The sequence below is a fragment of the Diorhabda carinulata genome, chromosome X (genome assembly GCF_026250575.1).
Source record: "Diorhabda carinulata isolate Delta chromosome X, icDioCari1.1, whole genome shotgun sequence".
Classification (NCBI taxonomy): domain Eukaryota; kingdom Metazoa; phylum Arthropoda; class Insecta; order Coleoptera; family Chrysomelidae; genus Diorhabda; species Diorhabda carinulata.
Genome location: NC_079472.1, coordinates 41,404,432 through 41,427,170, shown reverse-complemented (window position 1 = coordinate 41,427,170; position 22,739 = coordinate 41,404,432). Strand labels below are relative to the sequence as shown.

General features: G+C 31.0%; 1 protein-coding gene across 1 annotated transcript in view; it reads left to right on the top strand.

Moving 5' to 3' along the window:
• LOC130901965 (protein couch potato) overlaps positions 1–22,739 on the top strand; it is an 885,499-nt gene that overhangs the window by 371,047 nt on the left and 491,713 nt on the right. The gene's annotated exons all lie outside the window — the stretch shown is intronic.

Here is a 22,739-nt window from a genome sequence, read left to right as displayed (position 1 = left end):
CGTTTTGAAAATAACTTCATCAACAGTCTTGTTATCATTTTCTTGCATTTTATTATTATACATATCCACATCATTTGTTTTTAGCTAGTGTTAAGATGAAGCTTTTCAGCTCTCTTCCTAGGCGGAGTATACTTAATGTCAACAACTTCATTATCTCTCTCTTTGTCAAACATATTTAAGAAACTCAACGGCTTCTGCAGCGATGCGTCACTCGCCTCTCCCAAGCGGCTTTTTATTTGGGGTATATTATGGTGCCACTGATCTGAAATGAAAATAACGATGCCGCAACACCTGTCGCCCGGGATGTTCACGGGGTGATCACGCACTGATAATTGTTCTGGTTTACTAGTTTTCTTCGATAAATAGACTGAAAAACAGTGAAAAAAATGGCAAGAGTAACAATTTAAGGTCATATTAATATGATTCCTACCACGAATGAGCGAAAATTGGACAAAGAATTTTTTTCACTCACTACCTTCATACAATTTCTTAACTCCATAAATTTCTTCCTTAGAATTGGGAAGGAAAATTATGTTCCTATTTTAGTAAATTGTGCCGTAAATCGGCATAATTGTCGTTACTGTTCTCACGAAAATCCAAGTGTAGGTAATGAGTAGGAATTTTGGAGATGCTAGAGATGAATTGTGTTTTTCTTCGAAATTTTGACGTAGAAACATATCTAGAATTATCAACACAATCGAGCCGCTATTGCAGATATAATCAAAAATTATAATAGGTGCTCAGAAGGTAAGCCCCAACAAGACGCACCTCCACATTATAGAGAGGCGATATCTTATTGAAAATCTTTTTGAAGGATATTCTGATTTCATCCCTTGGACTTATTTTGTGAGGTTAGTTGGAGAGCAAAATTAATAGAGCCGATAATGCTTTATTTAGAAAAATTAAGACTTCGGATAGTGCATCAATCCTTTTCAATAACCCCTGAAATGCTTCAGATGTTCCGAAATATTCGATTTAGGTCCAAACAGCGTCTCTACAATTGTATAGAAGTCTATATACATATAAATGAATGATTTAATATTAATTTATATTATGAATTAATGAGTACTGCCAAATATCGACGTGTACTATTCCATGTCACCCATTTATTGAATATCAAAATATAAATATTAACAAAATAATGGATTGTACTAAAGAGAATTAAGTAATTGATTTGAATAATTCACCAAAGCTAAGAATGGTACAGTACGTGTAGTTGCCTAGGAGAATGATATATTGTAAACAGTCGCCATTACATGCTGTGAATAACCAATCAAGAGAAATCATACAACATATTGCATGATTCACAATCTTTTTGTTCTGATTCATTTAAAAAAGGAACTTCTCTTTAATAGATATTCTATTGACAATCACAACTAAATCCTTGAAAAATTAGTAGCAGATGATCAGACAAATTTAGTATTACTAATTTTTTCATTACTTCTTCATTCTCGGCTATTGACTCTTTAGTTCTAATTCATAGTGATGCTTCTCCGTGGTTACAGGAAATAGGAGATTCAATAGAAAAGTTTTCTTTATTTTTCTTCGTTCTCTAGTTTTTTTCAATCCATTTGTTGTCTCCATTTATTTGGGTATTCTTCAGAATATATCTTCATTACATGTTTCGCTTAAGTTTTTTCTTGTGAATTATGAGAAATCACACACCGTAGAAATTTGTTTTAGCTGTTGTTGCCTTTCAACGTACCAAAATATTTTAGTTTCTATTTTGTACGGTATAACTTCTAACAGTATTTCTGGATAAGTTTCTCATAAATATTTCCAAAACAGTTAATTTCAGCGTAATTTTCCTAAATCATTCATATTTATCCATATTAAAATATTCATCTATTCAAATTTATTTTCTATTTAGTTAATAGTTGAACTTTTTCTATTTTCACTATTCAACAGAAATTTCTCTCAGGCATGAAATTTTAATGAATATTTTGCATACTTTTTTTTTGGGCATTGCATTTAGTTGGTTTGCCGTAGCATATTTTGTACTTGTTCATTATTAAATGAAAATTTTTTATACATACATGGTCTGACCAAAGTTAAGCCGGACTGGTTTAGTTTAACTACATGCGTAAATGGAATTGGTAATTTTTTTTACCTGAATCTTTCTGATGTTCGTGAGAAGTTTGAGTACCATATCTCAATTAGTGTTTGTTTGTCAGCTATGTCTTTACGATGCGAATAGTTTATCTGGCGATATTATCGATAGATAAAAAATTGAGCAACGAATTTGCTAGAATTATTTTCAATAGAATTTTACTTTAAAATTTGACAGAAGTGTTTGTGGTCTACTTTTTCACAAACGCAGGTATTTGAGTGGCACAAAGCATTCAGTGAAGGTCGTATAGTCGTATTCATAAAAAAAGACTTGAATCTTTTGCAATAACAACATCGAATAGAGAACGCAAAAGATATGCAAATAACGTAGCAGAGGACTCTGCAGTTATCAAACAACCTGTTGACGTAGGTTTATGAAGTTGACATTGGAATTGCCCAAATATTTAGCGAACAGCGTTCCAAAAGTGAACGAGAACCGAAAAAAAAAATTGCAAAACGAGTTTTGTAGATAAAAGGTCAATGAGAACTACTACTTGATCATTTTCATATAACCTGAAGCAATTCGTCGTGACCTTGATATTTGGGCAAACAATTTTTGAATCACGATAATGCGCTGTTTCATTCCAGCATGATTTTGACAGATTTTTTTACTAAACACGATACGAGAGTTATCGCTTAGCCACCGTATTCGTCTGTGATTTTGTCCTCTTTTTTAACCTCAAAATTCGATAAGAAAGGCAACCCAGCCGATCCTTGAAATAATTGCATGAAGAATTGAATTAAGCATCTACTTCGTCTTTTGGCCTATTTTGCAGACTTTTCTAGAGATTTGTATTGAAATGTACGTAAAAAGTGTTTTTGGTCAATTTCAATCAGATCTCATCAGATGAAATATTTGTATTTCTCCATGAATCATTGAAATAAATATTATTTTTTGTTGCAGGTACGTATCAATTCATCTGTTTGCTAAAGTTGGCTGTAAGTTTCAATTTGTCTACAACTGATGATATTCAGGTAACTTAAATAATTTAAAAACTATTTTATATCATAACTGCTGATATCTATTGTACCTATCTTTGAATTTGATCTATTGTCATGTCACCTTTAGCCATAATGACAGTGGGTGTACGTCCAAACACATGTCATATATATTTCTCTAAACCGTACAATTCAAAATAATGTAAAATTCGCAAGGAGCATAGTCCCATTGTATTAATGCCAACCATTCTACTGATACAATTCCCCTTAAGACAACGTAAAAAAACTCGGCTTCTCCTCATATTTTATGGGTATAATGATAATTACTGCTTTATTAGAACATATCAATGTAAATATAAACCATTTTCAAGCCATTTGTTGAGTCTGATATTGAGGCAACTTAGATACAATAAAAAATGTTATTTATATGAAGAATATTTACTGTTAAAAGAATATAATAATAACATTTCGGGTTGAAAGTAACTCTAATTATTTTAATACATAGATTGAAGAATAATGAATAAAAATGTAGTGTATGGGGGGGTGTATGGTGTAGTTAGTTTTGTCCTTATTCATTCACAAATTCACTCTTGAGAAATTTTTAAAGCATAATAGTTTGCCATCCTGGCTTATCGTCTGTTATCAAAACGATGTTATCAGAGGAACACGTTTGATCAATCTCGATCGATATAGACTTCTAGTCGTCCCATTTTGCTCAACATAATAGAAAATAGAGTGACAAACAGTCTATTCCATTTTCGATTCTAAATATATTCGTGCAATGGGGCATTCGAAAAGTAGGTCAAGTATGTACAGCATTTTTTAGGGGTGAATTTACATCTTACAGATTATAAAAACTTATATAAAAACCTTTGCCGATAATCTTGTTTGACCTACCATGGGCGTAGATGCCTTATTTTATAAATTTATTATTTTTATGAATACTTCTAAAAATATGGGTATCCTATGCGAGAAAGTATTCATTAAAAGGCATTCAAATCCTTATTAATTAGACGGCATTATACGCCGTTATTCAGACAGATGCACTTAAATGTAGTCTTACTTGAAATTGAAAAAAAAATCATTAATATACCCCGTTAACTTGCGACAACTGAATATTGAATTATAAAACGTGAATAGCTGAGTAAAATATAGCTGCTTGTAAGGGAGTTTCGTATAAACAGGGTACCAAACGTGTACCGAGCTCTTTTTGTACCCCATTTGTTTTTATTTTCTGGAAAACGACATTTCCAAGTGAAAACCATAAAGGAAAATGAATTCTTTGCAAACAAAACAAAAGAAAAAAAAAACATTTCAATTCCAAAGTATCTTTATAAATAATAACGGTAGTCAGAATGGTCTGAACTAGAGTCATCATTTGATTGAATTATGATGGGTTGTAACATGCTGACAAAAATTGACGCAATGTTTCTAAACCGGTATAATTGTATTCTGGATAATCTGCTACCTTTTGTGGTATTACCTCTAATGCTGCAACCCTGTTATTCTTTATATAAACTATAAATTGTTTTACGTATAAAATATTGAGTGGCTTTGTCTACTTTTTCGGTTCTGTGAATGATCCACAGCAACCCCTTTCGTGAATACTCGATAAATGGAAAATTTATTTACTTTAGTTAATTCAGCAATTGCTGAATATTTTCCTTTTTCAAACATTCGAATATACTTGCTATGTTTGTATATCTAAATCTTTATTATTAAATAAACAGAGTCCACGTTTTTGTTAGATATTTACTGAATTTTATACGGGGAGTAAATATTATTTTTCATTTCTTGTATGAGTGTCGTGCGTACAAAAGGACGTGAGGTCTTGAACCTGTTATTCCAATAAATCCAGAAATATGTTTTAGACATAATCAGCCATTCTTATGGTATGCGTTATTCGTATCAATCTTGTTCTAGTAATTTATGATCAAAATTAAGTTTAAGCCGCAAAATTTTAACGTTTCTGTCGCTTACCACCTTTCAAACAATCTCAATTTTGAGAAATGGCACAGACACCTTTTATCTACTAGCTTTCTCCTTTTCTCCCATTTTAATAGATGAGAGGTTTTTACATGTAGATACTCTGTCGTTTTAGAAGGTTAAACTTTTATATCTAACTTGTGATTTTTATCGCAGAATTAGAAGCCGACGGGACATAATGTTGGAATAGAAAATAATTATTCCGCCTATTATATTCACACCACTCCACTTCTCAAGATCCAGATAAAAAGGCGTGCTATCTTAAGGACGGATGGTTAATGCACCTTAATCGAGATTGGAGTGGTAACGTGTGTCGCTTCGGCATGTTCAGTAAAGATTTTGAACATACCCAATTGATTCAACGACGTATTACAAGATATTGAGGTTACTCTGTCATGCTGTTCAAAATAGAAGGCGTAGCATGCTTTGTAAATCCATCATTCTTCATCCGGACATATCATGCCGACATGCGACTAATCGAATCCAAGGAAATGAATGGAAACAACTATATAATCCTCTCTACAGTTCCGAACTAGTACTTTGTAACTACTACTTGTTCTAGCGATAGGTACTACGATAATTACGGAGATATGTGACTGTATCAGTGTCTAATTGATACTATCATATCCTAACATCATCTGTAATTTGATACCGTTGACTGTATGTTAGTCCATTTCTTCTTCATAAACATATTTCTTGTAATTGTTTCATTTTCTGCAATTTCTGTGTATAATTACGTCTATTTTAGTTTTTCTTGGAGCCAATTTCGCACGTCTACGTTTTTGAGTCCCTCAATATACTCATATATTTAGAATTACTATTTTGGCTTCCCTACGCCCAGTCTTGTAGTTACTTAATATTCAGAAAAGTTCGAGTGTGAATTGTATCGATTAATTTCAATGTTAATCATTCGTTCTCGTGCGTCGTGTATATCACAACTGTACAATTCCAACAAGTAGTAATGTCAGAATATTGATACATTGAATTATTAAATATTGCATGTCTAGTTAATAGTTTTCAGCCAAAAAATTCCATCGTTTTGGTTTTACTAGACAGTGTGATTGATACATATATCAATAATGATATTTGAAAACCTAATATAAGTGGCTTGATGTTTTTCTTGATAACATGATATAGTAAGTTTGTGATTATTTTATAATCACATATGATATTATTCAGGACAACTAGTAAGCTGCATTGATTAATACACTTTGAACATGTAGTGCAGCTTAAGAGGTTTAGTTTGTCCTCCTTCTCTACATATGGGCGGATATGTATACTACTTTTGGTACATACTGAATACACGACCACTACACCAACACTCACAATTACACTATCTGACGCGCCTTTCGATAACAAAGATATCGTCTTCAGAGACTAAATGAGACAGTATGAATATCGCCAACGGTTCCAGAAATTCCAACTTACTCTTGGTACAGTTTCGGAGTATCGAGTTTCTATTATTTGAGACGGTATCAAATGGGTTCATTCTCCTCTATCGATTCTCGATCGGGCCGAATATCTAGGCAGGGTGGTTTGTTGTCTTGATATACATACAAACAAAATGTGTTCCGGAGTTCCGGTTTTTCACCTACCTCTAAAAAAAACTGCGATCGCATTTTCATTTTTGCTAGATGCTCGTTCCTTAGGAAACCTGTAAGAATGTGTAGGTTATTCCTACTTAGATAGACGTATTTATCAGTTTCAAATATCTGAGATCTAAGATCGACTTGACTCGAATCTTATATTCGACTGTTTTCTTTTTTCTTCTGTTCTGATTTCATATGATTACCTCCTAGGAAATAAAACAGATATATGCGTATTCTCAAGTAGATATAATTATTCTAATATAACGTTAGATTGTTTATAGGAATAAACTAATTGAAAAACTGACAGTATATTTCTATTTTAAAAAAAGTGGTTTACTAGTGATTCATCTTGTTAACATATCAGGAAAATTTCTTCCATCTAGAAAGCGAATTATTTTGAGTTCAACAGAACTCCCAATTATATCAGTTACACTCAAATACGTAGGCCGCAATTTCACTGACAAATTTTCTTTTCATTTGATACAAATATAAAAAAAAATATGGAAAATAATTGAAAGTGAAAAAATTTTGGATACATTCAAACCGATTCCATATTTCAAACTTAATTGGAATTAATATTATTAAATATTTGAAACAACTTTCTGAACTTCAAGTTATTGAGACAAGAAGAGATAAGCTACAACCCATACGAGTCTGTCTATATGCTATTACAACCACTTTAGATATTCGAGGTCAAAAACAGATAATAATATCCACAAAATGGAAATAACCATAATTCGTATGGTTCTTCCTTTATCAATTGCAGTTATGCGACGAACAATCAATATTTCATAAATACACACAGCTCATACCAACTTAAGAAATGAAAAATAATGTTTACTTGCCGTATAAAATTCGGTATACATCAATCAAACCGTCTCTCCGTCTCCCCGTGGACTCATCATTTCCATTGTTTACCAATCAAAACATCGAATTGTAAACATAAATGCATTTCTATTGGCCGAAGCTGTATGTACACAATTTCTTCGAAATGTACCTGTTAGACATTAGCATCGCTTGGTAAAATTTACTTAAGTAATAAATTTCTTTGAATAAATAGATATATGGCGTTCTTTAGACCATTGGTTACAAACACAGCAAGTTACTTTAAATATATTCGAATGTTTGAAAAAGGAAAATAATCAGCAATATGATAATGCAATTATAATAAGAATTGCTGCATTAACTAGAATAAATAAATTTTCCATTTATCGAGTTGTTTTACTGTGGATCATTCACAGAACCGAAAACTATGTGAAGAAAAACTGAAATCAGTTGACAAAACTACTCTAGATTTTATACGTAGGACATTTATTAAAAGATTATTGGCGTCAGATAAAAGACTACCGAAGTTCTAATAGACATATAATTTATCTAGAAAAGTATGGTTTGAGAATTACGATGTAGTAAATTTCGGTTGGGTTGACAATAGTGAAAATTGCTGTTTGAATAAGACATGTTTTGAAGGGAAACGCATTATAATAGTATACGTTGGAAGCCGAGTCTGCTTCGTGTCTAATGCTTTATTACTATCTGATAAAAAACTAATAACTGACCAGCTGATTATTATGAAGGTATGACAGTATTTGAAAAGTGGTTTAATGAACAGCTTTTACGTAACTTTCTACCACAATCGGTAATCGTTATGGACAACGCATACTACCACTCGCAGCAACTACTTAAGATACCAAATAGTAGTAGTAACCAAGCTCAAATTTTAGCATTTATGTCTGAAAAAAATATTCCTATTCCTGTCAGCTATCGTAAAAACAAAGAATTGCTCACTGTTATTAAAATTCTAAATATTTAACTTTATAGAGTTTAAATGGGCAAATGTGAAATCAGAATTACGAAAATGTAATCAGTCTCCAGAATTGAGAGAATTGGTTGTAGAACACGTCTAGCAACTGACCTCCAAAAGCTTTGGAAAAATTATAGTATTTATAAGAATAACAAATTTATAAAATGAGGTATTTACCCCTATGGTAGATAAATCAAAATTGTCGGCTTTTTATATAAGTTTTTTTAATCTTCAATTGATTTTGGAAGAACTATACAAGTCCATGCAAAGCTTTTTAAAATATGATTTTCAAGAGGCAAATTGGTTCCGAATCTTTCGACCATTGTACAATAAGAAAATCGTCATTTTTATTCATATGAAATTGAAAGATCGTCTACATACATCTCCAAATTTGATACTAGTTGGGTCTTTTACCATAACCCTGAGGTGAGAATTCAGAGTTTTTGATAAAAACCAAAGATCTAAGAGGAACGATTAGTAAATCGTTGTTTCTTCATATTGTTAGGGCGATAGTAATTAGTATTAATATAAAAAAATATTAATTTAGAATCTCATAAATGGTACAGGAACGCGGAAGAATTGATATGCGATAAAAAAGACTTGAAAATTGGACCAACACCAGCTTTAGCACCATGCTATTTCAACGTTAGTAATCGTGACTTACTAGTCAATATTTTTGAAAAAATTTTCTAGTTTAGAATGAATTAAATACATATTTGTGATATTGTAATTTTTGAACTGAAATTCCAGTATATCTAAATAAATTCTTCTTTGTAATTGTTAAGAAACTGTACAACTTGATTAAATGTAGTTATTCGGAGGAAAATGGAAATTGGAAAGATCCAGTTTTCTTGAAATGGGATATTCCAAGTTTGAAGGTTTTGTTGAATATTTCAAATTAATGCTCTTGAGGTTCATTTCATATGTGTTTGCATAAGGATATTAAGAAAAAGTTCAAAAGAAAAATATTCTTTGAACATTCAATATTTAGACTTATAACCCTAAAACAAAAGTTGAAATTTGTATTAAAGATGTGATAGAAATTATGAAATCAGAAGATAGAAATAAGAATTTTCAACATAGTGATCGTGATGATTTATAATTTCCTACTATACATCTAGACATAGTTTTTATAATATTATGATAATTAATCCTGGATATCGGACAAAATCGTTCTTTATTAATCAAAAAGCTTTGAACTGAGTATCGTAGAAATGAATAGTTCAATAGCAAGTGAAATTTAGTAATCTGCACTTTTGTACTATAATTACTATAAATCCCTCATTCTTCGAGTGATAGTTCCTTTGCGAGCCCCTACTGAAGTTTTTTCAGACCCTTTCTCATATTATAATTGGGGAGAACATTTTGTCTTTTACTACTATTTTCCCCTTTTTATTTTATATTCAAAAAATTACTTCAACTGTATTCATTATGAATATCACCGACGGTTCCAAAAATTCCAACTTACGCAACTGTTTAGTCAACTTCAAGAAATTCCCGGTTTTGTCAATTTATTGCAAATGGAAAAATAAATTGTCAGTCAGAAACTTTTGAGTCACAGAACATTTTTCAACAAATTCATTTTTACAATAACTGCTTTAGAAAATTAGAGCAACTTTGAAGAAATTTATTGTTACCTGAAAAATCTGAACATATTGGATGAAAAGCTCAGCTTTATGTTGAACAAGCAGTAAGAGTTAAAAAACAAGGGCCAAGAGCAAACAATCACTAATTGAAATGATAGTGTTTACCCAACGTAGGCAATTTCTCGGTTTTTGAAAAGTGCTGGAAGCTAGAAAAAAGAAAAGATATGCGCTCTAAAACATTGTAAATAGTATAAGTTTTCCAGTGATGTGCTGGAAGCTAGAAAAAAGAAAAGATATGCTCTCTAAAACATTGTAAATAGTATAAGTTTTCCAGTGATGTGCAATAGCGAAACAACACTCCTAAATTATCAAAAAAAAAAACGGAAATTGAGAAATTACTTTATATTAGGATAAAAAAACAAGGACCTATTATTAAAAAGGATCAAAATAAATGATTGGCGAAAAATAGAAAAACGTTCGCTTGTTTTTACTATATCTGGGAATAGAAACAAAATAGAGCACAACTCACATTATATTATATCCATAGATCTTTCCTTTAACAAAAAAATATCAATTTTGACCAAGTTATGAAACACTTGATCCGAACAGCAACGACTAAATTCAGGGATACAAGCTCTTCTTGAGTTGAGATAAGAGCTAGAAATACAGAGCAGATTTAGGTCCCGTGATCTCGAAAACTGTCGAATTCTCTACAAACTAACGAGACCTGCGCTTGTAGTTGATATACTGATATTTATTTTTCGCAACCAAGGAATTTCTCTAAATATGAATGACAAAATATGAATTTTTGGAATCATGGATCTATTTTTTAAAGCGCTTATTGCCCTTTTTCTCTCAGAGTATATTCCTAGTACCTACTAGTCCGATTGGACCTTTTATTGAATGAGTTAATAACGGCGTTTATTATAATTTCTAATATTGTTGATTTGATAAATTAAATCGTGCAATGATAGAAAAAACAATTCCCAAAAAATTGTTTTTTTCATGCACACCCAATCTAAAATGAAATCAATTTACTATTTCTGGAAACTAAAGCCGCCTAATTTGTGATTATACGAAGTGTCAATTCCGTCAACCACACGTATATATTCTATTGACAGTGAAACATTGAACCACATCATCTAAGTTGAAATAATTATGAAATTATAATAACTCATTATAAATTTCTCTCCTTCTAAAAGAATGGTCTGCTATCATTGAGAAATGTGATCTGATGTTTCTGCAATAACTGTGAAAGCAACATGAATTTTAATTATGGTATACAGGAGTCTTGAAGAAATATCTTCTACAACACTAAATCCGGTCTAAACTATTTTATATCAACGCAACGATAAATGAAAATATATTAATGAGTTGAATTTAATAATGTTTCGACGTTATCTCCAGAACACTTCATATTGGCATTACTTGATTGATATTTCAGTAGTGAGAGCTACAACAAAGCATTCAGTAGCATTATATATTGTATTGTAATTTTTTATTAAACTAATTTACTAACAGAGAGAATGGAATATTATTTCAACAATATTGTGTAATGTGTAATTACCACTTGATTTAAAATAACATATTCATATAATTGACTTGAATAAATGGAAATTGCTTCATGTTTTAATTTTCTGTCATTAACAATATGAGTATGTGAATTGAAAAAATTGAAGAGTTTCACTAATTTTTTTAATACACAAACAGTCATCCTTATGCAATGGATATTTTCATCGGGTTTGTTTTCATCGGGTTTGTGAAATTCCATATGACTGTGAATTATCGATTTTCTGATGCTAGCCTTGATAATTTCTATACATCATCATTTAATTTAATTTAATATATATATATATATATATATATATATATATATATATATATATATATATATATATATATATATATATATGAAGTTGAGATATTTCAACTATTATTGAATGCTTGGAAAATGATATAGAACAGAAAGTATCCATTCAAATCTAAATTTATACATAATGAACTACTTGAAGTAAAATAAAAATACAATTTGAAGAAGAAAGATTCGTACTTCCGATATACCACTGGTGATGAAGATATCAAAATAATGTATTAGCATTTGCTCCTATTTTCTCAATATTTCTACCAGGTAGACGACTAAAAATGTTGGAATCAGCCAGTCGTCCTAGAATGAATTCTGAAATTACAAAAATTGCATTCTCGCAAGTTTAGTATTAATGGAAGGTTATTCTGAGAAACGATTGCTCTTTGATAAACAAGATGTATTTACTAAATACGAAGAATTGTTTAGTAGCGAACATTTTTTTCTCTCCTGATACTCTTATTCTCTCATACACTTACTTCCAATACACATTATATTTGTGTTTCCAGGCTTTTAACATTATGAAGAATATGAGCTTAGTTTATTTTTGGTGACTTCAACGGGGTTACAAAATCTTTGGTTCCTATATAAATTAAACTCTGAACGTATCTATTATCGTTATTTGACCAAGAGTTGTCAATTTTCTCCTCGCTTTTTTATCCAGATATTATTATTTAAGTTCAGATTGATGATTGAGGAAAATGAACTTGACTATAATGATCAAGCGTGTATTACAATCGATTATATTGTTTTGGAAAGAATATATATAAAAATATATTCTTCTTAACTTCAAGATAGCTATTTCACGAATTTTCATCAGGTTTTCTTTCGAATTAATATTCTTATCAGAGCAGGAGCTGGAAGTGCCTGTAATGTTTTAAATGGAGGAATTCATATATTAAGAAATGGCAATTGTCCAATGGCAGGAAGAAAGTTTGCAAAGCACTTCACTTATTGTATTTATTTTTATATCAGTCGAAAAACTAATGGGATAGTATTATGCCGTCTCTAGCTTTGTAGGATATGTTTCTTAATATCCCGTTTTGTCTTTCATGTGATTTCTAGTGTAATTTTTCCTTATCCATGAATATCTAGTATTTTCCAGTAACCTTATTCTATGATTTCTGTATAACGTCGACCGCTCCTCTTTGGCATCGTGACGCTCCCTGTAACTGGACGGCGACCATTGAGACGCACCCACTTCGAGTTGAGGTGATTACTAAAATTATATGGCCTCTTGACACGCACAGACTAATTCGTGGTTAGCTGCTAATAAAAAAATGTTTCGCAGGGTAGCAGCATAATGAATGATTTTAAGTATACAATTGATTTACGCCGTAGTCGAATCCATGAATAATCACTGTGTTACATAATCTTCTGAGGTGTATCATATACGTATAAAGGCAAAGAGAATAAATGAATACGTTCCTCATACATAAACGAAAACGTTCCACAATTTCTTCGATCGGTATTTTGTCTTACCATTCAAGTTATTGTGTATGTATCTCTCCATTAGATACTCTCAATAATTTTTCTCATTTTCCAATTTCTCCATTCCAAATAGGATAACGTTGACTTCCTGGTTAGAATATATGCTCTTTTATTCCATATTATTTCGACCCTTCCTCTTACATTATCAATTACCGCTTCCAATATATCGAATATTGCACTCTCTATTGTATCATTTTTTACTTTTTATGGGAGATTTACGTAGTTCTATGATAAGTCTAAGGTAACCGTCTATTTGGTCCATCTTTATATAAACTTTCCTATTTATGCCTACAGTATCCTTTTAACCTATCGTATGCCAAACATAAATGATACTGTGTGTTGTCTTGACAGTGTTTATCAACTACCCAGAATAATGTGATTCGAGTTTGTTTTTCAAGAAAAATTTGGTACTTTATAATTTGCTCCTAAATTCTTTTCCCTTTTCTTAAATTTCTGTCGATTTTTCACTTTGTCACAGAAAAATTTATTTTGAAAAATTAATCCTCGATAATCATTTTGAATAGTTGAATTGTTTTCATTGCATTTGATTCCTTGAGCCCAATTTTTGCGTGTTTTTCTATACAAATTCACGCAATAGCTAGAAAATTGATAATAGAATATAATAAACATTTAATGAATATCAAGTTAACACAGTAATTGCTCTTCAGATATATTCATAGCATGTAGTATATAGTATATATTTGCTCTAGTTCATTTCATATACTTGATAGCTCAAGCTTTGGAGGTTACAGACAATATTGGTGCTTGGATTTCTCATTCTCTACTGTTTTCATCCAGTATTTCCTACTAGAAGTATCATTCGTCGAATATTACCTATTCTCAATCAAAACGTCCTTATAGTCATTTTCTTCTGCTGCATTTTATTGCTTTCTGAAGTTAGTGCGTCCTTTTTAATCCACATCTATTATTTTTGGTCTTCTTCAGAAGCTCATAATCTTTTGTATATCTTGTCCATTTGTAACATGTCATTCGGCTTGTTACGTTTTATTTCAAAGTTTCTGAAAATTCATTTTTTCACGTATTGTGCCACTGTAGTCATTTCTGATTTACTTATTCTAAAATTGAGTTTTTGAAGAAATTAATTTGTTATCGACCTTCCACTCCTTTCCTATCCACACTTCAAATCAAGAATTAAGCAGATACACCACAAAAAAAAAACAACCAATCCAACTTCAATCCAGATGAGGACTGTAACCATCCCAGATTTCTATAGATGTCGCAATCTTTTTTGAACTGCTTTTATTCGTTGTGCTCTTTTGGTTAAGCAATTAATGAGAATTTACTATTTTTTGAATAAATTTACTTGTTGCTGGTTTTTTTTATTGTTCTTAACAATAAATATTAATGTGGATAATCGTATCCGGGAAAAGCTTACATTTGCTCAATTCTTATTATTAATTCAATTCATAAGGTGTTTCCAGCATTTCCACCTGTTTTTTATTAAATTTTAACGTCGCTTGCTGGTGGCATCCAATTTAAAATCAATTATTCACCCAATCTGAGTACCAGTTATTTAAATACTTTAACTGAGGCCTAATAACACTTCGTGAGGAAGAGTCTCCTGACTGGGTATTGAGGTTATACTTGTTTCGGCTATACAGCTTTCATTTGTGATGCTGTGTCATAATCCATATTTTAAATTATTGCGCTTATGTTTGCTTTTTATATTTCAAATTTTGATGTTATTAACATTTCTTCATTAAAAATTGTGCTATCAATCTTCTTATTGATTTCAATATGGTTTTATCTATTTGTGTTGTATTCTTTTCAATTCTTCAACTTTGATTTGCAATGATACTTCTAGATATTCGAACCTTTCCTAAGGAGTATTATGTGTTATATTGCTTTCTAATTAAATGTGCATAGGCTTCATCACTTCATATTTCTCTCTATTCATTATTACACAATATATTTTCTCTATCTTTCGAATAATGCTTCTCAATGTTGTTAGAATCGGAATATTGTCAGCATGAAGAGTTGATACTTTTCCTGAGTTGACTATGGTCCTCAGATAGATAGGTAAGAAGATAATATGCTCTGTTTATTTGAAATTAGTTAAAAATACTTGCTTCTCTATTAGCAGCTTCTTGCATTATCCGTTAAATATTTTTATAATTAGGTTTATTTTATTTCTGTGTATTTACAAATATGTTTAAGTTGATTTGGTTAATGGTCTGTATTTATCTTTGTTGTTTTGATTTATATTATGATTGATTGATTTAGATATAAGTAAAACTGAGTGAATGTGTTAATATCACCTTTTATTTTACTTCTGTATTAAAGAATAGTTTAACTGCTTAAACGCGCTCTTGAGGTGAATTTAGTTATTTGAGGTAATGTGCCTGTCTGTCTGGCCTCAAAATATTTGAAGCATTTGCCAAAGGATATGAGTGTCTCAAGAAATGGAGTGTAGATTGAGGATCAGTATGAAAATTTTAAATATGCTCGTGAACGACAATAAGACGAGTTAAGACATGCTTGTTTGAAATAATAATAGGCTGTTTTTGATCCAAAGCGACCTGAGTCATTGATAATGGACTGCCCACTCTAATTATTCCCATTTCATCTATGAACTTGGTGTAATAAATTGAGCTAATTTTTCTTATTAATTTGTTCACCGTCTTTAAGCCGATTTAGTTCTTCCGGAAATACTTCTGATTGGGCTACCCTAACTAAGACATGCATGGAAGAATTTATTTCGTCATCTGAAAGACTTGCAGACATTGTATTATTTTTACAGTTATTCATAAATATGTAAAAATGAGCTACTACGCTTTGAAGTTCCATTAGAGGGGAATATGATAACGAGATATTTTTGCCTTCATGTATAACTTCCTTTGACTTAACTATATTTTTAGGCCATGAATAATAGGTTTGATTTAGCTATATTGGGCGTCACCAGCATAACGCTGAGTTTATCAGGTTTTCGGGAGTAATACTGCGAGAAACAATATCAGCGGGGTTGTCCTCTGGCCTGTTATAATGCCACTGATCTTTGAAGTCAATTGTTGTATTTTTGAAACGTGGTTACATACAAATGATTTCCAATTATTGGAAGGAGCTGATATACAAGATAACGTTTCTGCTCGCATGAGTTGAGCGAGTAAAAGTGCACCTGAATGTTCCTAGCTAGGTAATTGTAGATACATGAGAGTGTTGATTTTCATTTTAGTAATAATAGAGTAATAACAGGAATTTGATAATGATAAATATATATACCAATATTTTTTATACATATCACGCAAACTTATTAAATTCTAAGGGGAATGTGGAAAACAATTTTACAGATATTTATTATAAGGTTTGATTATTTCGTCAAGCTTTTGAAAATTGAACTGGCTTGCATTTCAACAAATTTGAACTTGAATGATATGAATTTACATCAAAGCAAATACTTGGAATTACGAATTAGTCGGTTGTTATTTGGAATTTTGATTAAAATGTTTCAAATTAATGTGCCAATTAGCAGGAATATTGAAATGTGAATAAAATATTTTTCAATTAGACAAACATTCTTTCATTAAGCATCTATTTTCATTTTAATAAATAAGTGTTCAAATTTCATTCGAATTGAATTATTTCTTTATTCTCCGTTCATACTTAGAATGCAAAAAGTCAGTTTAAAGGAGAGCAACTTCTTTATCAATGAGAATAGAACATTTTGGAAATAATGAAATACTTCAATTCGACATTTTGCTAGAATTTTTAATTTTAATATATATATATATATATATATATATATATATATATATATATGTAATCTACTGAAATAAGTCTAATGCATCTTAAAATACGGTTACCATAACTTTCCACTCTTCACTCTGAATTTTGGTCTTTATATCATAGTGATGAATATTTGACATGTTCACTTTTAGTAACCTTTCTAGATAATTGCCGTTATCTTTGAATCGCTTTAAAAAAAGACTTGTAGTTTTTGTGTGTGTATTCGTGGAGACAATTTTTTCATTTTCAGTTCAGCAGTTAGTATATGTATTACATGATATTAGGGGACACCACCTTTAAATATTTGATTTAAATGAACATTTTTAACAGCGTTGAGAATGTGTGCTCCATATTTGTCTGTATACGACCATCTACCATATCTTAGCTCACGACAACGCATTTTCACTATGTCACATGATACTTCAGAATCCCTTAGTGTATCCACTAAGTCTTTATATATTAGCGTTAGGGTCAGATATTCTGAACTCAAGCTTTCAATCACCGCGCGTTGCTCGACCGATTTATTTCGATACTGAGATTCTCTCTCGAATTCAGGCTTCTTCTCTAAGAACGCTTCAACAAGTTTAGACTTGTCAGTTTCCAGTGTGATTCTATGCATAATAGATTAAAATGTGACATAATAATGAATAAATGTTTCGATTTATGATTCATCAATTCATCTGGTGCAAATAAAAAAGATCAGTTCTCGTATATGTGATACTTATTTGAAATATCATAAAAGAGAGATAGATTCGCTCTGTGAAATCAAAAAAAGCTGGTTCTGAGGGTTATGATGTTTCAAATTTAAATTGCAAAGAGTACAATTTGGTTACCTGTCATGTTCACAGCTAATTATTATATGGATGCTGCAATGCTTTAAACTTTATGTAACCACTTAATTTTCTTCTTATCATTAACACATACTTTATCTAGTTTCGTCATTCTAATATTCAAATGATAACTCATAATATCTTTTGAATGGAAACAATAACTAGTGGAAATACATAATATATTTAGAGGCTGCTTTTTCTATTTAAACGAATCTACATAACTTTAGTACAAAAGTAGACATCATTTATATTGAATTAGAACAAATTCATCAGAAAAAAATTCATTTCACTTTTTATACAGTCTTTGGGAACTTCGTATTGGATTTAAAAGCTTATTCCTAACAAAACAAGTCACAAATTATTCAAAATTGAACCAAATTATCATGAGAGGAAATTAAAGTTAAAAAATATATATTCATGTGTGAAGATTGTTTTTTATAAAAAAAGCGTTTCCATTTTGCTCCCTTATAATAATTTCATAAATTTCAATGTGTTTGATATTGCTCTCGAGAAACATTTTATGAACTGTTTGAACTTCAAAGCTACGATAACCATTTCGTTTCAAAATATTCTATCATTAGAATCTGTTAAGCAGTTTGTTAGGTTCAATAGCAGCAGAAACATGTATTATTGTAGTATTTTTTCAGTCTCATAATCTCTTGTTATGAGATTATTATTGTAAACCAGATCATTTATTCGGCCGCATAAATGAAAATATAAGCAAATTTGAAGATCTACGTGGCCAAATAAATATACTTCCACATCCTAACCACCTACAAAATTATGTTTGATAGAAAAATGCCGAACATATATGAAATAATGTGCCGGGCAACCATCAAGTTCTAAGAATATGAATGAATGGCAGATGGTATGTCTGAAGGAAGAGGCAATTCGTTTTCTGAAAAGTCTAAATATCTTTCTCCTTCAACTTTCTGATTAAAAAATTACCCAATTATTTTTCGGTCTAGACTAAGGATCACATATTTACAGACGAACGATCATGATGTTGGTTCTCATGTATCCAAGGCCGATTTACCCTACTATTACTATAGAACGTAGCCTCATACGTCCACAATATTCGTGGAAGTATTTCAGGATCGTATGTATCATATTCAATAGCCAGTTACGATAATCCACCCTGATATCAAAATCACATGACGGGGTGCAAACATACCCTGATAGGTGGATAAGACTAATATTGTATTGCTACTGGCCTAAATGCATAAGTAAGTTGAAATTTCTGGAACCGCTGGTGATATTCATCCTGAACACACTGTTTCCAGAACCACTACACCAACACTCACATTTACACTATCTGACGCGCATTACGATAACCGAGTTATCGTCTTCAGATGCTGAAGATAAACTAAAACCTAAAGACTCACCAATAGTGGACGCATTTGTCCATTCCGATTGAGATACCTCCAAAACATTTGAGTTGAACGCATCAACCACTACTTCATATATAGAAAAACGTTGACTTCACAATTTATTTTTGATCTGAGAAAGTAAGATTTTAATGGGCGCCAAACAAGGTTTATATGGCGGAAGACCCATCAATTTATTGTTTCGACAATTTTATTTGAACTGATGACCGTTCTACGTTGGATCTGATAGGACGGCGACGATTTATCAAGTTATACTTAAAAAACAGGCTACCATTTGCTTCAAAGTTCTTCGTGCACGAAATATTCTTGTTGGGTTGGGTTCTCCTTGACAAACCCATACAGTAGATTGTTGTTTTGGTTTCATATGCATATATCAATGATTCTTCGCGATCTTTTAAACGCATTTTAAGCACCGCGATTTAATTTTTTCAGTATTTCTTTTCACCAATCGACACGAGTTTTTGTTGAGCGATTGCCAAATTATGCGTTAACCAAAGCGAACAATTCTTCTTAACAGCCAAATGTTCATACAATATTGAATGTATGCGGAAGGAACTAATGCCCAACTATGCCAAGTATCTCACGGTATGTCACATGACGATCTTGCAATATTAGTTTCATGGCATATCAAAAGATTTTGGACGACCTTCACGAAATTCATCCTGCAGCGAAATGCGACCACGATTGAATTCGGAAAACCAGCGAAAAATGATGGTTCGAAATGGTGCTTGATTACCAAAAGTCGTAGCTGTTTTAATCACATTTTTTGTACAAAATGAATTTTTCAAGTATCTGTGAAAAACTTAAATAGCACTAGTATGACAACCCGTTGTATGCACGTAAATGTCAAACCTTTTCATGGGATATGTCACATTTGATATATTCGCATCAGTGATGGCATATCTTAATACTTAGTAGCAGCCCTCGTAAGCATTATATCATTCCAAGTATATGTAGGAAAACATAGGTTGTGGAGTATCCTTATTCTATAGATCGTCAAAAATTTTAAGGATGACAATCATCTCTCTTTTTAGCATACCTCAGTATACCAGTTTATATTTCAAAAACCATGTTTACGTTGCAAAAGATACAGTGTCATTTAATTATTCTCAATAAATATCAATCACGTAGGAAAAAGTCACTGTCGGACATTTTCTTTCGGGCTTTTATGGCCTTTACTATAGTGTGATTCTAATACATCGGGATGAGTTAGACATTATTTCATTTATACAATTGCAATTCAATTTATACAAATTTATGATTGAAAAAGGGAATGAAAACAAAACTATCCTTTATATTTGTTTTATCACATTTTATTCCAATGAACTTTAAAATCTATATTACAAAACAAAAAAGTTGTTTTTATCGGAAATTACATCCTTTTTTCAAAAAAATATTTTTCTAAATGATGGATAGTTCAACAAAGAAAATTATAAAATTGCAGAAAAATAACTTTATTAATAACTAACAATAAATTTTATTTCATTCGATGACTGTTAGAAACAAAACCATTACCGTATCATTAAAAATATTTTATGGGCTTTGTTTGCTGAAATATATACAACCCCAGGTGTATTATATCCTCTCAGATTTTTTTCACTTTATACGTTCATATTTGTTGGAATCATGTTTGTGTGACATTATATTATAACATAAAATGTTATAGTGTTTTGTATAGGTTATCAGTTTTATTATTTTTCTCTTGTTTTACGATATTGGACGAGGTTTGGCTACATCTGTTGATAAAATATAAATATGCTATAAAATTACATTGCCGATTTTACAGTAATTTTCCTTTTATTAACATAATCACAGTTTTTTGTACTCAGTAGTCTAGTGAGAGTTTTATGGAATTTGAAGTGGAAAACCTTATACGTAGATACTTTTTATGGGTTTGCCATATCCGTACATTGTACCTCCTATTCTTGATTTATTTACAAAAAATTATTATTTAACAGTATTACGGATAAAATAATTTTTTTTGTATTTGGAAGTTATGAAATAATTGAAAGATTCATATTTTATTTATTTAGTCTGAATAAAATTATTTGTATCTCCCTTTAACATTCTAGGCTAACAACTACTCCTATTAAAATTATAAATGTTACTCCGAGCTTAAAAGTTTTTAAATTTTCATAGGATGAGTTTGTATATGTATGTTATCAATGAACAATCGGGCGCATTAAGAAATTTATATTTTGTTAAATCACAGACAATAAATTTCATAGAAAAAATTTGTTATGCTACCTATTGAGAAACAATGATCAACGACGGAAACAATTTACTATTCATGTTTCAAAATATATGGACTGACTGTAATGCATACTAAAAGGTTATAATAGACGTCAAATACATTGTTTCTATCTGACGTTGATTACTAGGGATTAAACGGAAAGTGTATGTAAGTCAACATAATTTCAGCATTATCCTCCTTTAGCATGTACATATAGCATTTCCATCTCCAGTCACTGTCAGCAGATCCATAAAATTTATACATCGAATCCTATTCGTTCTGCTATGATTGAATATTATTCGTGTTGGACTCAGTTATTGAGGAAGATAATTTCTAAAAATTCTACTATGAAAATGTGTGAGTCAATGTGAGGTGGTTTAGAATAAACAGAGGATAAAGAGATTAACTGATGGTACGGAGCGATAAATATGTTTACTATTTGCCAACAAAAGTTCAAATTTTAATAACCCATCACTTTTGACTTTTTCTCAGATTTTAGTGAAAAGACCAGTAAGTAAATTATACCTCTTACTAAAAAATCCACATTTTCTCTAACTCATACACAAAACTACCCTTCAAAATTCATCACCAATTTATAAAATAAATATTCTGACCATGAAGAAACATTGAAGCTTTCTATCTTTTAATGGAGCAGTTATAGCCCAAAAAGTAAACAAAATATCACCTCTGCCCGAGTTTTAGAGGAAGGTTATTTCGTAGAAAGAGTGAGTAGGGATATCAATTGATTCAAACCTCTAACTTTGCTAATATTCTCTATTCCTTAGACTTATTACTGGGAGCGCCTCATAAATAAAAATATGTTGCTATAGTGGATGAATATCATAATATGATCCCAGATGTTAGGCCTCCTCTAATTGAAACAAAAATTGTAGCTTACAGCACATAATGAAATAGAAAAGTTCAGTAACAAACGACATGAAGGACCGTACTAAAATTTATCGATTCGATAACATTTGTTTTTCAAATTGGTAACACTTTTTTTTTAGTTTGATGATGAGCTAGAATGTGTTTGTCAACAGTTTTATCAAGATTGTAATAAGAGTTTGTCTTGCGATATTTACTATGACAAAAATGTTGAGCAACAAGTTTGTTCAAAATTTATTGTTTCCTATGAAACTAAGGCTACATAATAGTTGAAAATGCTTTAGTAAGTGTTTTAAA